Source organism: Sylvia atricapilla, chromosome Z (genome assembly GCF_009819655.1).
Source record: "Sylvia atricapilla isolate bSylAtr1 chromosome Z, bSylAtr1.pri, whole genome shotgun sequence".
Lineage (NCBI taxonomy): Eukaryota > Metazoa > Chordata > Aves > Passeriformes > Sylviidae > Sylvia > Sylvia atricapilla.
The window spans coordinates 82161773-82179836 of NC_089174.1; the positions used below are offsets into that span (position 1 = coordinate 82161773).

The 18064-nt window shown below is 42.0% G+C and overlaps 1 protein-coding gene across 1 annotated transcript in view; it reads right to left on the reverse strand.

Moving 5' to 3' along the window:
• Nucleotides 1-18064, reverse strand: part of CRHBP (corticotropin releasing hormone binding protein) — a 477084-nt gene that overhangs the window by 262738 nt on the left and 196282 nt on the right. The gene's annotated exons all lie outside the window — the stretch shown is intronic.

The following is an 18064-nucleotide window of genomic DNA, read 5'->3' on the forward strand; positions in this document are numbered from 1 at the left end:
GAGAACTCGAGAAAATTTGGGAGTTAAATCCCAGCATCAGAACAATCAGTCCCAGGTGGTTTTAGACCTTCTCTCTGGACAAATTTTGGAGTAGACACCCCAAGTGAACCCTAGATACAATTGTCTTCTCTTTCCCAGGTCTCTTTCCTCAGACTTTGCTCAAGGAGAGGGAGCCACTCTTACGCCTGCGAGATCAGGATGTGCTCTAATGGACAGGTCTTTTTTTTCCCAGCTCTAGAGTAACTTATGCTCTCCATAGAGAAAGAAAAGTATATAATTACACTGCCTGTGAGTTTGTACTTGTGTGGAGGGCAGAATGTTTTCCTTTCCTTCACCATACTAAATTAAAAAGCTCATGTGCATGAGAGGAAAGCAAGGCCCGCATGGAAATAAAATGACCTGAAGGGAGAAGGTAAAACTGCTCTTCTCTTTGGAGATCTCCACCTCTTGCTTTAGGAAGGACCATTGCTGTTAGAAATGTAAGACAAACAGAAAGGCTCTGAACAGACAGTATAGAAATAACATTTATGTAATCTACTTCAAGAGATCTATTGAAGTGTCAAAGCTTATTTTAGCTATGGTGTCCAGGCTCTGTCAGACTAATTGGCTGCATCATTAATTATACAGAAAGCTAATTTAAATAAGATACAAACCAATGCACTGGGTCAGGCTATAGGTTAATCAGTGCCCAGCAGTGGATACAGTTTGCTATAAGACTGCAAGAAGCAGGGCACATACAGAAGTAATCCCCTCCATACCACACTTCTGTGGCTCATGGAGGGTCATGTTTTAATACCACCAATGGACTTACCTTTCAATGACACTGCCTATTCCTTTCTTAACTACTGCAATATATATTCCTAAATAACGATTAAAGACTTGCCAACTTTTTTTGGGACATGAAGGTTTCTCTCAATGTAAATAGCATTGTATTGCTGCTCTAAACGCTCATTTTGCTATTAAAAAACCCCCATGTATAACTCTGTACATGTGACTGATCCATAGATAATTTTGTACAGTTTATGTACAAAATATCCTGGTTTTGTGTCATAATCACACCTGTACACTTGCACACGCAAACACAAGACCATCACAACATTTTGCAGAGTGTTCCTGCTATCAGGTGCCAGCTGAAGGCAGCGTATTTGAAAACGAGGTGTTGAGGGGCCATTGCGAAGAGAAGGAAACCCCACAGAGCTTTCTCCCAGCCCGAGAAGTTTTCCGCGAACGCTGAAAGAGAAAAAACCCAAAACCAGCCCGGAATATACCTTTGAAATGTGAGTTGTGGGCGGCTGCCACCTACTGGAGCCCGCGGTGGGGAAACAGTCCTCGGCTCCCGGGACAGGTTTTTCCTCCCTTCAGCAGACACCCAGGGTCAGAATTTTGTCTTCCTTGTGTCAGAGTTTTCTGCAGAGCCATGCACATATCTGAATGGCATGGTTTTGTTTAAATTCCCCTGAATGGCGGTTTTTTACACTCTTAAGCGAGGGAAGTGCTCGAAAAGGACTCAGCATGAAATGTCCTTTCCCCTTTCCCCTTTCCCCTTTCCCCTTTCCCCTTTCCCTTTTCCCTTTTCCCCTTCTCCTTCTCCTTCTCCTTCTCCTTCTCCTTCTCCTTCTCCTTCTCCTTCTCCTTCTCCTTCTCCCTTTTCCTTTTTCTTTTCCCCTTTCTCTTTCCTTTTCCTTTTTCTTGATAGTTAATAAAGTTTTTGTATTCATCAATCATTGGGAGTCATCCTGGGAGTGTGCTCTGTTTAAATGCTCTGGCTTTTCACTTAATGCATCCCATCTGTTTCTGAAATAAATTGCAATAATCCGTGTTTAATGTTAATCAATGTATTACTAAATATGCAAATTATATTAAAAGACGTGGTTTGAAAAAGCTTTCATTTGTAAATATGGTAGCTGAAAACAGGAAGCATATCTAAAAGCCATTTAGATACAGTAGCCTAAATCTAACAGTGTGGCTGATTTATAAAGCGGTTTGCAAGTTGATCTTTCTCCCACAAGGGGATATGTAAAACTGTTGCATATCAGATTTTGTTAACATCTGATGGGTTACTGCTAACAGTGTAAAGGCCTAATATTCACAACCATGTCTCTTATTTAAATTAAAGCAATCTTATTCCAGCTTTCTAATTTTTGTGCTCATCCTAACATATGAATTTACATGAAGAGTTTATGAATCACAGTGAAAGCAATTTGAACAAGCTTTTCAATCAGTGTTACATCTTACTGCCTGATTTAGGTAATTCATTGTCTGAGGGGCTCTTCTGGGCTCTCATCCTCCTTTGCAGGGGGCTCAGTCTATGAAGCTGGCTGTCCCTGTCCTGTGCAGGACTGCTCCTGTCACCAGTGTGGCCCCACACCCCAGCTGACAGAGGCCCTATGCCATTTCTTAGACCCTGTGTTAGACACAGAGGTTTGTTTGCACTTGTTGACTTTCCATGGGGCAGTGGAAAAGCATGTGCAAAAACACTATAATCAGGACATGACCCCTGAGCCCAGAATCACGGCACTGAACACGGGAAAGAAAATACTGGCGAGAAGTGTTGGAGAGAAAACCCAGCTAGGAAAACAAATGCTGAAACATTCTGCAAAAAAGGTCTCAGCCCAAGGTTACCCACTGCCTCTCTTGCCTCTTTTTCACTTTGTTTTTCTGTTCATACTCCTGCTACCCTCCGGATGGATTGCATGATGTAGCCAACTGTTCTCCATGATGGAGAGGAGGAGGACCCAGGTGCCTCTGGAAAGGGTGAGTAGAAGAGGAAGCTGTCACCAATGCAGCAGTTTGCTCATGATGGAGCAGAGGGGAAGCCCAGGAGGTGAGGAAAGTGTGGACTATCTTTTGAGATAGTAAATGTCCCTTGGCTGACAGTGTTTTCTCAAGTTTGTGTTTGGTTTGACAGCACTCCTTTTTTCTCCCATGTTGTGTTATTGAATATCCTTGATGTTTCAGCATGTAAGGTAAGCTCTAAACAGAATTATTTGAAAGGCAGTTTACCCCTTACCCTGGAGAAGGTCAAGTCATAACCGCTTGAGAGGCAGTTTGTGGTTTGCTTTCCTTTTATATTCTTCTTTTATTTATTTTCCCTGTTGCAGCTTCCTATGAAGCATCCAGTGAAATTTACTGAAATGTACCAGAGTAGAAGGACCAGGAAACCAATCTATCATTAACCTTATCTGGGCTCAAGGGAGATCTCTTGGATCCTTACATATTTGCTCTATTTTACACACCTTTGGGAAATGGACCAAAATTCTGAGTTAAATTGAGAATAAAAAGGACCAAATACAGGACAGTTTTGACTGTGCCTCTTACAAATGACGATTTCATTATTAAATGCAATGGCTTTTCCATGAGAAGTTGAACTAAGTTTTACTCCAACATCTTAGATATCCTGAAACTCAGATCTGGTCCGTATGTGTGAGCAAACCTCTCAGGAGCTAAAAGTGGGAGCAAGGTTAGCAGAAACCCTGCAAACTGAAACTCCTGAGTTCCACATGGCTCTTTATGTGATCAGGGCCAGAGTTCAATAGTCCTGCAACACCAGCTATCAGCCAAAGAGGGGGAGGAAGTGTGAGCACTGCTGACATGAATTCACATTCAGACATATGCAGACATTTCCTTTTTTGCCCTTTAAACTTAATAGAACTGTTTCGTGAATTCAAAACATGAAAAATGGATAGAACTCCCTCCTTTACCCTGGAAGAAAGATAGGAGGGACAAGGTTACAAGTAAGGTTTCATGAAGGTTGTAACAGCTATTGTTGGGTACTATATTTGTCTTCATGGCATGGATCTCTGAGGGAAGGCTATGCTGATGAACTAATTGAAATTTCCATGTTGGTTCCTTGTGTGCAGTGCTTGGGAGATTGGTAACACAGGCCCAGGTACTCCAGGGGTTTCCTGGGCAAGGTGATACAGTACCTTCATCCTTCCTGATGGGTGGAGGCTCTGCCTGAGCTTATCCCACGTGCCATTTTTCACTGCCACAACCCTAGGATCTGAGTCTCCACTTGTGGATCTGATGTAGCAGCTTGGTTTGACTTCTCCTTTGCAAAGTCATGCTCCTCCCTGGTGTCACAAAGCCCTAGAGGTTTGCCCTCAGCACTCTGGTGATTTTGGTGATGGCACTGTGTTTGGTGACTGAGATTGCCCTTATGGAATGTTCTTTCATCTAGTCAAATCAAAAAAGTGAAAGTAACAACAAGGTCTGGAGTGAAGATTCTGATTCATAGAGGATTTATTGACAGTCCCTTTGAAAGTACTGTTTAATATGCAAGGTAAACAAATTAAAAATCCCAGCTTGTGGTCCAAGGGCATTCACAAATTAGAAATGACCCCCTGCCTGCCATGAGAGTGCTAATAATGTGAAAGCTGAAAGGAAGTGAATCCTCTTGGGAGAAGAGAGTAGGTCAGAGGGGCTGTTGTAATCTACCAATCTGTTTGGTTTTGACAGGCTCTTTGTCTAACATGGGAGATGACAAGAGGAGCTGAGGCGTCTGGCAAAGATGGGAAAGTCATATACAAGCTTTATGTATTTTTCGTTTTGTCTTCACACAGTTGTTGGTATCTCTTGGCTGCTGAGTCTGGAGAAAACAAACTTCTCCTTGGCTGCAGCTAAGGGGAGACAGCAACAGGAGCCTCAGTCACTATCACAGAATATGACACAAGGTGGAGCTTAAATCACAGACCCAGTAACTGTTTGTTTCACATCAGGTTTAATGACAAAATCGCCTCTAATCCAAACCTGAGAAAGCAAAAAGATATCCACTACACCCTGAGTGCATATCTCACTCTTGGGCTGACGTGGAGACTGGAGTGTGGGTGGTGGCAGTGATGGTATCAACTGCAGCAACTCAGTCTGGTCTGAAGGCAGAGTTGGTGTTGACAAGGACCACGCCCAGAAATTTCTACACACACTGACCCTTAGGAGTTCTAGAATGCTGTCTCCAAGGACAGACACCAAATTTTCCTTGACTCTCTGAAGAATTTGAGGGAAGTTCTAAGCCCACTAAAAGAAAAAAAAAAGAAAAAAAAAAAAAAAAAAAAAAAAAAAAAAAAAAAAAAAAAAGAGAGAGAGAGAGAGAGAGATAATGCTAAGGTGGATATCCAGATGCATACACAGGTGGATATGCATAGAAATCCAAATGGATATCTAGGAATTGCAGGCAGGGGACCATGACTGTTCTTTGGCTGTGAAGAAAATAATATCTTCTCTGTTGAGAGACACTTTTTGTTCAGCTTAAATAAGTGAGTTTTAAACAGAATGGGTCACTCAGGATTATAATACTGTGTGATTTAATCTGCTGTTTGCTTGACTTTACTTGCTCAGCATGAGCAGCTGGAGTCCTGGGCTGCAAGCTGTGAACCTTCTCCCAGATATGTTGGAACAGAGTTGGTTTGCTTGGTAGCTGTGTCTTGTTTTGTCTTTAGTTTGGGAAGAATATTATTCGTACACTGATGTCCAGTTGTTGCTAGGTGGTTTTTATCTCATGCTTAGGCCTCCTTTCATTACTACATTATGACTGATCGAGTGCACAAGAAACACAAACTAGAAGACAAGGAGGCTGCAGCCATCAGCAGAAGCTATAGTTTGACAGGCTAAGAACAGTTTATGAGATTAAAAGAATCTCATAAGGTGTTAGAAGATCCCAGCCCAAAAATCACCATTGGACTTGAATCACATGAAGAGTATGTGAGGGCAGATGTATAAATCATGAGAGTCTATTGCCCAGAGGTGTTTGTCTTCTGGGTCAGTTTAAGCTGATCTGTTGCCGTATCACTTCATTAAATGATATATTTTTATAAATTTGACACCTGAGACTCTGTTGCAGAAAACCCAGGACAGAGCCTGAAGGAGGAAGTGTAGCTAGAATGAGCATGTGTGCAAGGATTTGGAAGGGAGCCCATCAGCCCCACTGAGAAGAGACTCCAGTCCCAGCAAGGAAAACCTGGGTAGTGTGTGTGACACTCCTTGAATGGTAAGAGAATTCTTGGGCAGTGTCTTCTCCTTTAGCAACCTCATCCTTTTCCTTTGCTTCTCTTGAATTCTCACTTGAGGTCCCGAATTGGTTCAGCAAAGGCACCATTTGGATATAATCACAGCTACAAGAAAAAAGGGGGTGGTGGTTCCAAGCCTACATCCACAAAGAAGCACTTGCAGAAATGGCCATGCTATTTATTCAACAATCACGTCAGTATTTAAAAGCTGCTGCTGGAGAAGACCTGAATGGCAGTGTAGCAAGCTGTTTGATTAGTGGCACAGCTGCTTCAGCTGGAAGCTTTGGAAGTTTACACAATTCAAAAGCTGTTTCTGATTTTTGGCTGTTTGGAACCTCGTGAGTTGTGTTTCCCAGAGTCAGTGAGCACTGACAGGGGTGGGCAGCCTTCCTTTGGTGGGCAGCACTCAGCACTTCTGAAAATGGCATTGATCCTGTCACACCACACCAAAACACACCAAAATGTGGGATGGAAGCTACTGATATTTATTCTTCAAAGGTCCTCTGGCGTTTAGACCCTAGATAGTTCTTGATTGGAAATATGTTTAACATGTCTCTAGATGAGGAGAGCAAGAGACCAAAGATATCCCTTTTTCAACTCCAGATTGAGTAAGTCCTTGCCAATTCTGTCTCACCTCCACCCTTCCCCAGTCATACTCAGCAGGTTATCCTTGAGCTTGCAAGGGTGCAGAACATGGTCAAAGCTGCTGGGTCACAGCACCACATCATTTTTTGTCTATTCAAGAGCACCAACTCCTTCTCCATCATTTTTGAAGGTACTCAGAGGCAGGAGAGGAGCAATGGGCCTGGTGTTTCCCCATTCCCTCACATAAGGCAGGAGCTGTGGTTAGCCTAAATGCAGGAACATATAAACTTTTTGTCCTCTAATTTTTTCAGACAGTCTGGGGCTGCCTATCTGGTGGCTCCTTGTAAAAAGCAGCTCTTGTCTGTGAAAGGCAATAACTGGGCTTTTTTTGTCCTTTCAACTGCATGCTGAATGGCAAAATCCTAAAACCATCTATCCTCAAAGCCTACATTTCAGCCATATGAGAAATTTCAGTTTTTACTTATGTAGGTTCCCTCAAGTACAAGCCTCTCACAAAATTACACACAGTGTCTGGTAGAATCCTTGGATTTTTTTATTTAATTGAAGATGAATAGTGAGAGAAGGTGAGATTATGCCACAGAGTTTGCAGTCTCACAAGTCTATGGAACAAAGATGAGGTTTGAATGGGTTTGCAACCTCACATTAGTATAATAAGGAGGTCAGGGAGGAGAGGGCAGATGCTGAGGTGAAGAGCAAGTGTATATCCTTGAAAAAGAAAAAGAACAGCTCACAAGCACAGAAAAGTACATAGGAATACTTTGTTTCTCACTTTGATGACTTGTCTGTGAATGAACAGATTAGCTATTGAAATCTGGCAGAAAAATACATACCATGATCCTTGTCACTGGATGTCACAGTCAGAAAAAAAATTCAAGATGTTTTTAAACATTTTTAAACAGTGAAGTGAATCAAGTCTTGAAGTAGCTGGACAACATGTGTTCTAGACTTGGTCATGTGAAATCCCTACATGGAGAACATCTGCCTTTATGAGGATATGCTGCAGCTCGTGTGGAAGTTTGCTATAGAAATTACTGGATGAAGTATTCTGTTTTGTGTTACATGGAAAATATGACTTACCAAGCACAGTAACCAGCTCCTTCTAGCTTATTTATTTCTGAAGTGACAGACTTGTTTGGAAGAATGCCTGGGAGAAAAGAAGAGAAAACGTTTAGAAAGGTCTGAAAGCTTATTAAGATGCCCCTCAAGGCAGGATACAGAGGAGACAGTGCACTACTCAAGAAAGCAGTATGAATAAGCAGAGATAACCTTTTCCCATGTTGGTATCAACACAGCCTGTCCTATTCTAAGAGGAAGAGAAGACAGGAGCTGTAGGGTAATTTTGAGGGTTCCTCTTTTGTCAGAAAATCCAAATCTACTGAAATCCATGTTGCTTTTACACCAGATTTTTCTGTTGACCAACTTTCTCACTCTCATTTGTCACACATTTAAACATCTTTTGTGTGTTTTTTTACCCTTTTCGAAAGGTATAAGAGAGCAGGCTCTTGTGAATCATTTACACACTTAAAGGAAGATCCCAGACCAAAAATCCCAGCCCAAAATTTCAGGTCTCGCCCAAACTTTCAGATCTCACCTGAATTTTCTTGTAGTACAAATGCAGCACTTTCTTGGACTTGCTCTGGAAAAAAAACCACAGCAAGTTTCATCTGGAAGAAGGCAAGGAAAGCCACACAGCAACAAGACAAACAGGACACAGCTGGTTAGCTGACAGTCAGATACCCAATGCTACATCATCCAGATTCTTCTGCCACAAAATTAGCCTTGAGAACAGCATTTCTAAGCTTCCAACTGTACATCATGCAAGGATTTAAGAGATCAATGCCAAAGAAAACGGGGACCTCTCCTGACTTAACCTTACACATTACTTCAAGGGAGAAATTATATGAAAAGGCAGCAAAAAATAGCACTAGTGGCCTAATACTACTGCCTTCTTGTGGCATTTCAGTAGTTTCATACAGAGAAGGGAGTCAGAACTGGAAAATCATTATACTTACTGACAGAGTATGAATTAACATAGTAATATTTTTAACCACGGTATGCATAGAAAGGAAATTTTCCCTGGCTAATCTTCTAAATCTTGATGGCTCATCAATTATAATTTTTTTTTGAACTTACTATGTAAACTTGAATGACATTTTATCGAAAACTCTGCAGACTGAAATGGGAATGAAAAAGCCCTCAACATATGGTGCTCACGTAACCTGTATTTCAGTGTATTTCATAACTGGAGGCTGGACTTTGCAGTCAGACTATATTTTGTCTTTTGTGGCTGAGCCTTTACTCCTTCAGATATTTAGTTGCCTAATTCCCAGTTACTTGGAATAAACTAATAAAATAATGAGCTCAAGCATTTGGCTTTATTCTGTTAATCTGAACAAGGAGAATTCTCTTGATTAACAGGAAGGGCATGAAATCCAGTTATCAGTAGCCCACATAGTGTTTAGGCTCTAACACTCTTAGACACACACTTGCCTTTTAATATTTTGGTGATTTTTTCGGTGACAATTCAGACACAGCACATAGCAATCATAATGGAAATATTTTGCTAGATTGCAAAATATTTGATCTTGTGAAATAAATGCTGAAAATTCCCTATCGCCACCATGCTCAGAGATTAGAGTAAGGTATATGCATCATTTATACCCATCTAATTATATGTCCCTCTAGGTACTTAATTGCCTTCTGCCAACCTGGTGCATGATGACAGAAGCACAGAAAGGGATTTTCCAGGATAACCACCACTTCTGTCCATAGAGCCCCTTTCTGAGGCTGCCTGTGTGCAGCCCTGTAAGAGCTGGTCTGACCAAAACCTTACTTTTGATTAAAAACCCTTTCCAATTCCCAACCTCTTTCTAGTGTCTCCATGATACACAAGGGAGTGCTGTTGTCCCCTTTTCACTTATATTTGGTTGAGCTGAATTTCTGGTGTCATATTCTGTGATGAGCCTTGGGGTTAAGGTGACTGTCCCCTGCTCGTGGGTGGGTGTGAATTAGTGTTTCTCTGAGTGGAGGACCAGACTTGGAGCTGACATGATGCATCAGGTCTTGCCTAGCATCCTGTGTGTTGGTCTTTATAAATCTGTACCAGCAGTATCTCTTGTAGCTGCAGAGATTAGCTGTATATTTGCATCACACTGCCAGTGTACTCATATGGCCAGAAACTGAGTGTCACCCCAAGGGAATTAAAAAATTAACAGTAGGGGACATTCAACAACTTCTTTTTTGGTAAGGTAAGAAGTGATCTATCCTCTCATTCTGATTACTTAATGTGCTGTAGGTATTGAAGGTATTTTGTAGTAGCTGCCAGAGTATTCACTATAGCTCAAACAGTGAGGCTTCTTCCATTTTGGACCTCTCTGCTACACGCACAAAACTTTACTATGATCAGCTGTCAGGCTGTACTTTACTTATCAAGAGGAACCTTTTTTTTAAGGGCAAAGGATTCTCTTAAGCATTTCTGAATTAGGCAAGAAGAGAACACCCTGTGATAAATTTTGGGCTTACATGAAGGTGACAGCGTGTTAAAATTTTAAGTTTATCCATCGCACTTAAACATATCCATACCTAAATATCACTAGAAAAAATTAGGATGAAAAATATGTTTGACAAATGTGAAAATAACTAGACAGAAATGTGTAATGTGCACAGTGCAAGACAACCCGAAGGGTAACTCATAAGCCTTTGTGAACCAACATACATGGCTTTGTTTCAAAATCCATTTAAACTCAAGAAGTTTTACAATCCAAAGCCCAGAGATATCACCTGCATGAGTCTACTATAAATTAAGACTTGGTCCTTATATTGAAAAATATACTGGAATGGCTTTTCAGAAGAACTGTAGAAAGCTTTAGGTTGAAACACAACAAAGACAGATGAAGTCTGAATTTCAAACATCCCCTCTGTGCCTTCTGGCTACTTAGAGTCTTACACTGCAGCAGCAATTTGGGTTTTGTTGCTTTAGGAAATGTGATTGATGATACTCTGACTTAGTGACTCCTCCTAAAGTACACTCTGAAAGATATCCAGGGCAGCGTGTAGGTCGATTTTTATTTATGGCCTATTACATACCGATATGTTTTAAGCAGTAATTTAAATTAGCTCCATTTGCTTTATTAAACATGATTACTGTGTATTTGTGCTCTGTATCCCACTAGAATCCTAAAGAGGGACAAAGATTCCATTTGTCCAAATGTTGCACAAATACAAGCTAAACCTGTCTGCCTTTGAAACAGGTTGTAATCCAAATATAAGCAGAAGCTGCAAAGAGTTGCAGGTGGGGCAACCCAGGGTGCACACAACTAGGTGACAGTTTTGGTCAGAGATGTAAGCACAACTTGCAGCCCATCAGCTCAGTGGTTTCTAAGGAAGTTGTGGGGTTTGTTGCAGAGAAAAGTTGGAAGAAAGGATTTGAGGGGTGGCAGTGAAGTTTGAGGTTTTTTTTGTGTACTTGTTGACCACACGTACCAGACAGTGTGGAAGAAAGCAAGTGAATACTCACTAGCAACATAACATCTGGGCATGAGGCAGCTGAAAGGGAACAAACACTGCAAAAGTGACACTAGACCCCAGCTTTGAACTGTGAAGCTGGTGGGGAAATAAATGCTTCAGCAACTCAGCAGAGGAGCCACGTGAGGTGGTCTGAGTGGATCTCTACGGGAGCCATCCCTCCTCTGGTGAACGAGGGACCTGGAGGTGAACCATCAGCACCCTGGGTGCACAAACAGGGTGCCTAAGCTAGGAGGTACAAGCTGTGCTCTTTGCAAACGCCTACCTGGTACTCCTGGAAGGCAATAGAAATCCAGCTGGAATCACACTGGTTTCAGGTAGTCATAATATTGAATTCTGCCTGGATTTCATTGTAACCCAGCATCAGTTAATACCCACGAGTTGTAAGGTATTAGTCACAATTGGATTTACACTTTTCTCATAAACTTGTTGCAAAGTATTTTACCGCAATTGTGATTTTCAAAATTCAAATGGTATCTTTTATTGATTAGCTGTTGCAGGATATCATCACATTATGAACTTTAGTATCAGGAATATAGTATCATTTACATCATTCCATCAAATGTCTATCAGATTTCAAGCTGGGTTTGAGGCTGTTGCATTTGAATCAACAAAACACACAAATTGTAAACCTCAAAAAAAAATCAGCTTATGGCTTTAATTTCTTTGTCCAAATCTACCATGAGGGTGAAGAAAATTTCTTTTTAAATAAAAGAATCAGATCCATTCTTTATGAAAACAAACGATTTAGAAAAACAAGGTTAGAATGCCACCTGGGGGTTTATATTGCCATCACAGTCCACTTTAGATCAGAGCAGCATGCAATTTGTACTGTCAGATAAAAAAAAAATTGTTCACTCAATTTTCTTCACAAAGTACAGTCAGATTTTGAGGGATTCATGCAGGTGTTATTCCATTTTATGGCACTTGCTTCCTTAGACCTTCAGCAAGAACATAATACAAGAAATAGGCACCAAAGAAGCAAACCAATTTGCTTTGCAAAGAGAAACACAGCATTATACTCTGTATGAGGCACTCTATTTTGCAGAGATAAATGTAAACCAAACACAAGAAACACAAAAATAAGCTTATTTATTGGCAAACCATAGAAAAGACTAGATTACATCAGATGGAGAAGGCCACAGTCCATGAAGGCAGGAAAGGGATTGTTCAAGCACAGATAAACTGCAACACCAAAGCATCAAAAATGTAAATCTACAGACAATAACTCTAATCTACTAAACTAATATTAAAAATAAGGTTTTCCTTGACTTTAATTACAGGGATTGTGCCAGTAGGACAAAAGTGAGAACTGGGAAGAACCTTTGCCAGAAATTGCTACTTAATACAAATGAAGGCCATTAGTATGTGGGTGTGGTAGCATCCCCACACTACTAGTATTCATCTGCACTTTTGGTGAATTTTCTGGATCTGACCAGACAGGAGAAATCAATACATGTTTTGCACATTTAGATGTACAGTGTCAGTGTGTTCATGTTAACACTTAGATGCTAAATCTAAGGCCAAGGGCAGAGAGGAGATTTTCTTGAGAATTTAATCAAGTCGCCATTTAGTTTTCCCTTGCCCAGAAGCAGTGTGAAACCCTTGTCCACTTCTCTCCAGTCTGCTGAAGTCCTTCATGCAGGGATGGAGAGGAACACTGCACTACTTGCTCCCTCTCAGCTTGTGTGATGAGCTGCATCACGGCCCTAAGACCCTAGAGCACTCATGTACCTTCTGGTTGGTCTTTCCATCTAGTGAGCTGCTCTGGGGTCAAGGATCTGGGAACCTGGGTATCCTTGTGGATCATGAACGATGCCTGTCCTTAGGGGCAGAGTTATTTCGTGTTTGCTCACATCATGGGTCATTTGATCAACAGAGAAAAAAGACAGCATGCAAAGGTCACCCCATATAATTGGGCAGCATGGTTTTCTACTGTGGCTTCAAGGGCAGCTGAAGCCGTTGACTAGAAGGGGTGACAAAGGCTTTTCTTGCAGCCACAAAAATCTAGAAAAATACAAAACTATTTATTTTACGCTATGAACTGAATCCATACATTTCTTTGGCCTGCGAGCAATTCCAGAATTTCATGATGGAAGCAGCTGAACCTTTCCTCAAGGTGGGGAAACATTCCTCTCAGATACAACACCATGGATGGAGCTGCAGAGATCCTCTTAGGATAAATGGGGTCAAGTTAATTACCACCTGTGGCTGAACTGCCATTCCCTCAAGTTACTGGAGCTTAGAATCAGGCTCACCTAAATCAAGCTAACACCCCTAGGCCAGGTCTAGTGCAACCAGGATTCAGGCCAAGAGGAGGAACTCCATGTGCTCAGGTGGTATTGCTGGATGATCTCCTACCCTTCTAAACCTCCAAATGCTGGTGGTTAGTTAGGAGATAGATGGCCATGTGACAAAATTAATTGAATTCTGTAAGGAATGCCATGAGGGTGTTCTGGTGGCACACTCTGTCTCTATAAAGGTGTCCCTGAACTGGCAGGAGCCATAGGGTCCATTTGTCCTCAGCACTTTTTATCACCTTCAGTCCAAAGTGAACTGCTCAGACAGCACAGTCTCAGACACCAGAAAGATGCAAGTGACACTGAGCTGTGTCATCCCCCAACACCCAGGGCCATGCTGCACTTCTAAGAGCATGTACAGAATTGAAACAGATAATTTCTCTGTAGGATTAACAGGTCCCTGAACTTCTGTAACACTCCCCTGACCTGGGAATGTAAAGTCAGCTGTTTCCTGAGGGGGTGGAATTAACCACCATTGAACACAAGAAACAGCAGCATGGAGTTTTAAGACATATCTGCTGGTTGTGGAGGACTGTAGCATATGCTGTCCATTGAATCTGTTCTAACTCTGTTTCTTTAATATGTAAAGTGTTTTGGACTGTATTTGGTCTTGGTAGGATAGCAAATCTTTGCAGGCACCTTTCAACTGATCTATTTATTAGACATAAAGGAAAATACTGTGTGGATTAGGCATGAATTTTGAAACTGAATCACAATTGTATCTCAAAGGTGTATGGTCTGATTTAGGGAAGCCACCTTTAAAATAATGTTTTCTAGTCCTTCCTTTGTAAAAATCTCTCCAAGTAATTCTAAGATTCTACAATCAGTAAGACTGATTGTAAAATTGTTCACCTGTTCCTAGGAACTCTATTCAACAGATAAAACCTATAGAAAAATTTGAACCGTGTAACTTGAGGAAACTGTAATAGGCTTCAGCAGATTTTAAGAGGTATACAATTAATGTGACCTGAAATGTTAGTTAATAAAGCAAGAGATAACCTAGTGACAGTTTCTGTGCCTAGTCACTACTGCAAAGGCCAGGATCTCACTGGGGCAAGTTAAAAGGGAACTCATTGTGCTAGAAGGTGGGAAGAAAAAATATTTCTCTATTCAGATTCTAAGGTTTATGGACAAGAAACATCACATTGGTGGAAAAGTGTGATTGTGTAATCACAACATGTGCTGCAAATTTCCTGCAGTGAGTGTTATCCTCCAACACTCCATCATTTTCCCATAGTTTAAGGGCCTGAGCACAATCCTTTGCCAACGGCTGACAGTAAGGAGCCATAAATTGTAGGAAACACTGCATCCTGGCCCAGCAAATGCAATGTGATCAACTGCATTCTTCACCTCTTTACCAAGGCACCACAACAAGCACAGCACCTGGACCAACCACACTGGGAAACAGAGAAGTTGCTTCTGCTTCCTGGAAGTGGACAGCACATTCGATGTTTGAAATAGTAATAACAAAACTTTTTTTTTTTTTTTTTTTTAGATTGCAAAAAAGATTCAAAAAATAAGTGTACAGAAATTCATATAACCTACAAAGGTAGAGAAATGGAAAATGGAGAAAAATTCTGTAAGCAGACAGCATTGCTATTTTAAAATAGAATGAAAAGAGGTTCAGAGGGAGAATTCTGAAGTCAGTTTTAATTAAAGAGAAAAAAGCACTCTCCTGAAGTCCATCTGCAGTGGGCTGACCCTGGCTGGATGCCAGGTGCCCATCAAGCTGCTTTATCAGTCCCTTTCTCAGCTGGACAGGGGGAAGAAGGTATGACAGAAGTCTCACAGGTCAGGATAAGGAGGGGGAGACATCACCCACCAATTACCATCAAGAGGAAACAGACCTGACCTGGGAAAAATTTAATTTATTGCTAATCAAATCAGAGTAAGATAAAGAGAAATAAGGGAAAAAACACTTTACAGCACCTTCCCTCCATGTCTTCCTTCTTTCTGGGCTCAACTTTACGCAGAAATTCTCTCCCTCCTGCAGATGTGCAGGTGGGTGGTGGAAGGAGGTTGTGGTCAGTTCATCTCACATGGTAATACAGGTCATACAACTGTAAGTGATGTTATGCTGTGCAATCCTTCCTTCCAATAAATAAAATGTAACAAAATGACTCAACACTTGCCAGTTTGGAGAACACTCCAAATTATTTAGGGACACTGCCAGGGACCAGATTGCTGATGACAAAACTGATTACCATGGAAACCCTGGCAGGTGTATCTACATGCACCAAGTAATTCCACTGGTTGTGCCCTTGGACTGCAGGAACTGTACCTCTAAGATGGAAATCAGCATGATTGAACTGAAATGAAAAAGCAGAAGTTTGCTAAAGTAGGTAAACAACTGCTTTAAGACTGGTTTATGACTTTTATCAGCTTCAGTTGGTTACAAAGCTGCAAGGAATTCACAGCAGTTAACAAACAGCAAAACTCAGGTTACACACCACAAACATTTGCTGAACTTTGGTTCAATAGCAGATGGTCAGGAGTGTGTCCAGGAACACCTCTCCTGTGTTCTCTTGTGAAGAAAGGCTGAGAATATTGAGGTTGAGTCTGGAAAAGCAAAAGCTCGGAGTTGACTCTCTTATGGCCTTCTAGCTCCTAAAGGAAGCCTACAACAAACACGGAGAGAGTCTTTTTACACAAGCATGAAGTCATAGGACTAGAGGGAATGCCTTTGAACTGAAAGAGGGTAGATTTAGATTGGGTGTTAGGAAGGAATTCTTTTCTGTGAGGGTGGTGAGACACTGACACAGGTTGCCCAGCAAAGGTGTGTTGTCCCATCCCTGGGAGTGTTCCAGGCTGGATGGGGATTTGAGCAATCTGGGATAGTGGAAGGTGGTCCTGCCCATGGCAGAGGAGCTGGAACTAGATGAACTCTAAGGTCTCTTCCAACCCAAAACACTCGATGATGCTGTGATTTAGAAAAGCACCATGATTTCCTGCACCATGATTTTCCTGCCCGAAATAATGAGCAAAACCTCACCAAGTTAAGTGACCTTTGTACTATTTGGATGCTCAGGGCAGTGCCTGTTGGACATGCCTGCACACCTCCAGGGTTTCTTGTGTCTGCTCAAGAATTGGGTTTGTGTGGCCTTTTGGGATGAGTTTTGTGATCTTGCCCCACATTCATCTAAAATTCAAAAGACTTCCAATACTAATGCATCACCTCCTCAATGTCTACAGCTGTCTAAAGAATGTGAAGGAGATGGATCCAGGCTCCTCTCTGTGGTACTGAGCATTTGGACAAGAGGCAATGGGCAGACACTGGTGCACAGGAAATTCCACCTCAACATGAGGAGGAACTTCACTGTGGATGACTGATCCTCGGAACAGACTGAGCAGAGAGGGTGTGGATTTTCCTTTACTGGGGATGCTCAAGAGCTGCCAGGACACAATGCTGTGGTCCAGGACGATCCCCTTGAGCAGGGAGGTTGGACCAGATGACCCACTGTGGGCCCTTCCAACCTCATCCCAGGGCTCTGCGCTTCCATGAAGGGCTCCAGAGGAGCAGGACAGCGAATCAAGTGAGATTACCCACATCTGTTGCTTTGATTTGTTAAAAAAATATGGATATTGATCTAATACCAATATCCAACTATGACGGACAAAGACTCTCTAACAGTTTGAAGTTAGAAAGTGTATGTTTGTTACGATGCGGGGCAGCGTGCGGGATAGCTCCCAAATACACATAACGCAATTTACAGATGCTCACAGGGTCTTTATGTACAAAAGTGTTGAATACCCAAAACACAAATGCATATTCATGACTCTGGTCCATCCCATTCCCCGCTTCGTATGGTAATTAGCCAAAAAGCAATTAAGCATGCGTAGTTTGTTCTTTGAAATGGGTCGGTGGTCCTTTTTAGGGGGTGGGGTCTCAAAATGATGAAGTAAGATGCGTCTTCCTCACTTTGCCTTTTTAACCTTTTAGTGTTGGTGACACCTGGATCCTGTTTTCTCAAGACTATCTGATTTATGATCACATTGTGTCCTTGGAGTCTGTTGATTAAGTTGACAGGTCTCCTGATTTATCGGTTCCTTACATCTGGCTTATGTTAAAAAAAGGGAGTTTACCTCAGCAATGTCTAGTTAGTAAAAGGGGAGCCTACGTGCAAAAGTCTTTTATTCTTCAAAATGTAAAGGGAAGTCTACGTCAGCAAGTCCACGTCTACTTTAACTAAAGTCCTTAATTCTTTAAAATTAGTATCTCAGCTTCATCCCAACAGCAGGATCAAAGACCTTAGCGAGGGAGGATGGAAACAGCCACAGCCAAGGGAAATCTGCCACTTAGAAAATATTTTGCTGCGCATTCCACTCCAAGAAACGGCTGACGACCGTCGCAATAAAATGGCAATAACGCAATTGTACTGTAGTAATATGCAATATGTGGTAGGTAATACGGCAAAAAGTAATAGCATAAATCTCTGACGTCGGAATACAGCGAGGTAAGACGCCGGTAAACATTTATTCACTCGCACGAAGCCCGGCGGTAACACCCGGCACGGCCCGCACGGCGCGCCCGCTCGGCGATCGACTGCTCTGGCCGCGCCCGGCCCCGCCCCCCGCGGGCGCGTGTCCGCGCGGAGCTCGATTGAGCGGCCTGCCGCCGCCGGTGCCGCCGCC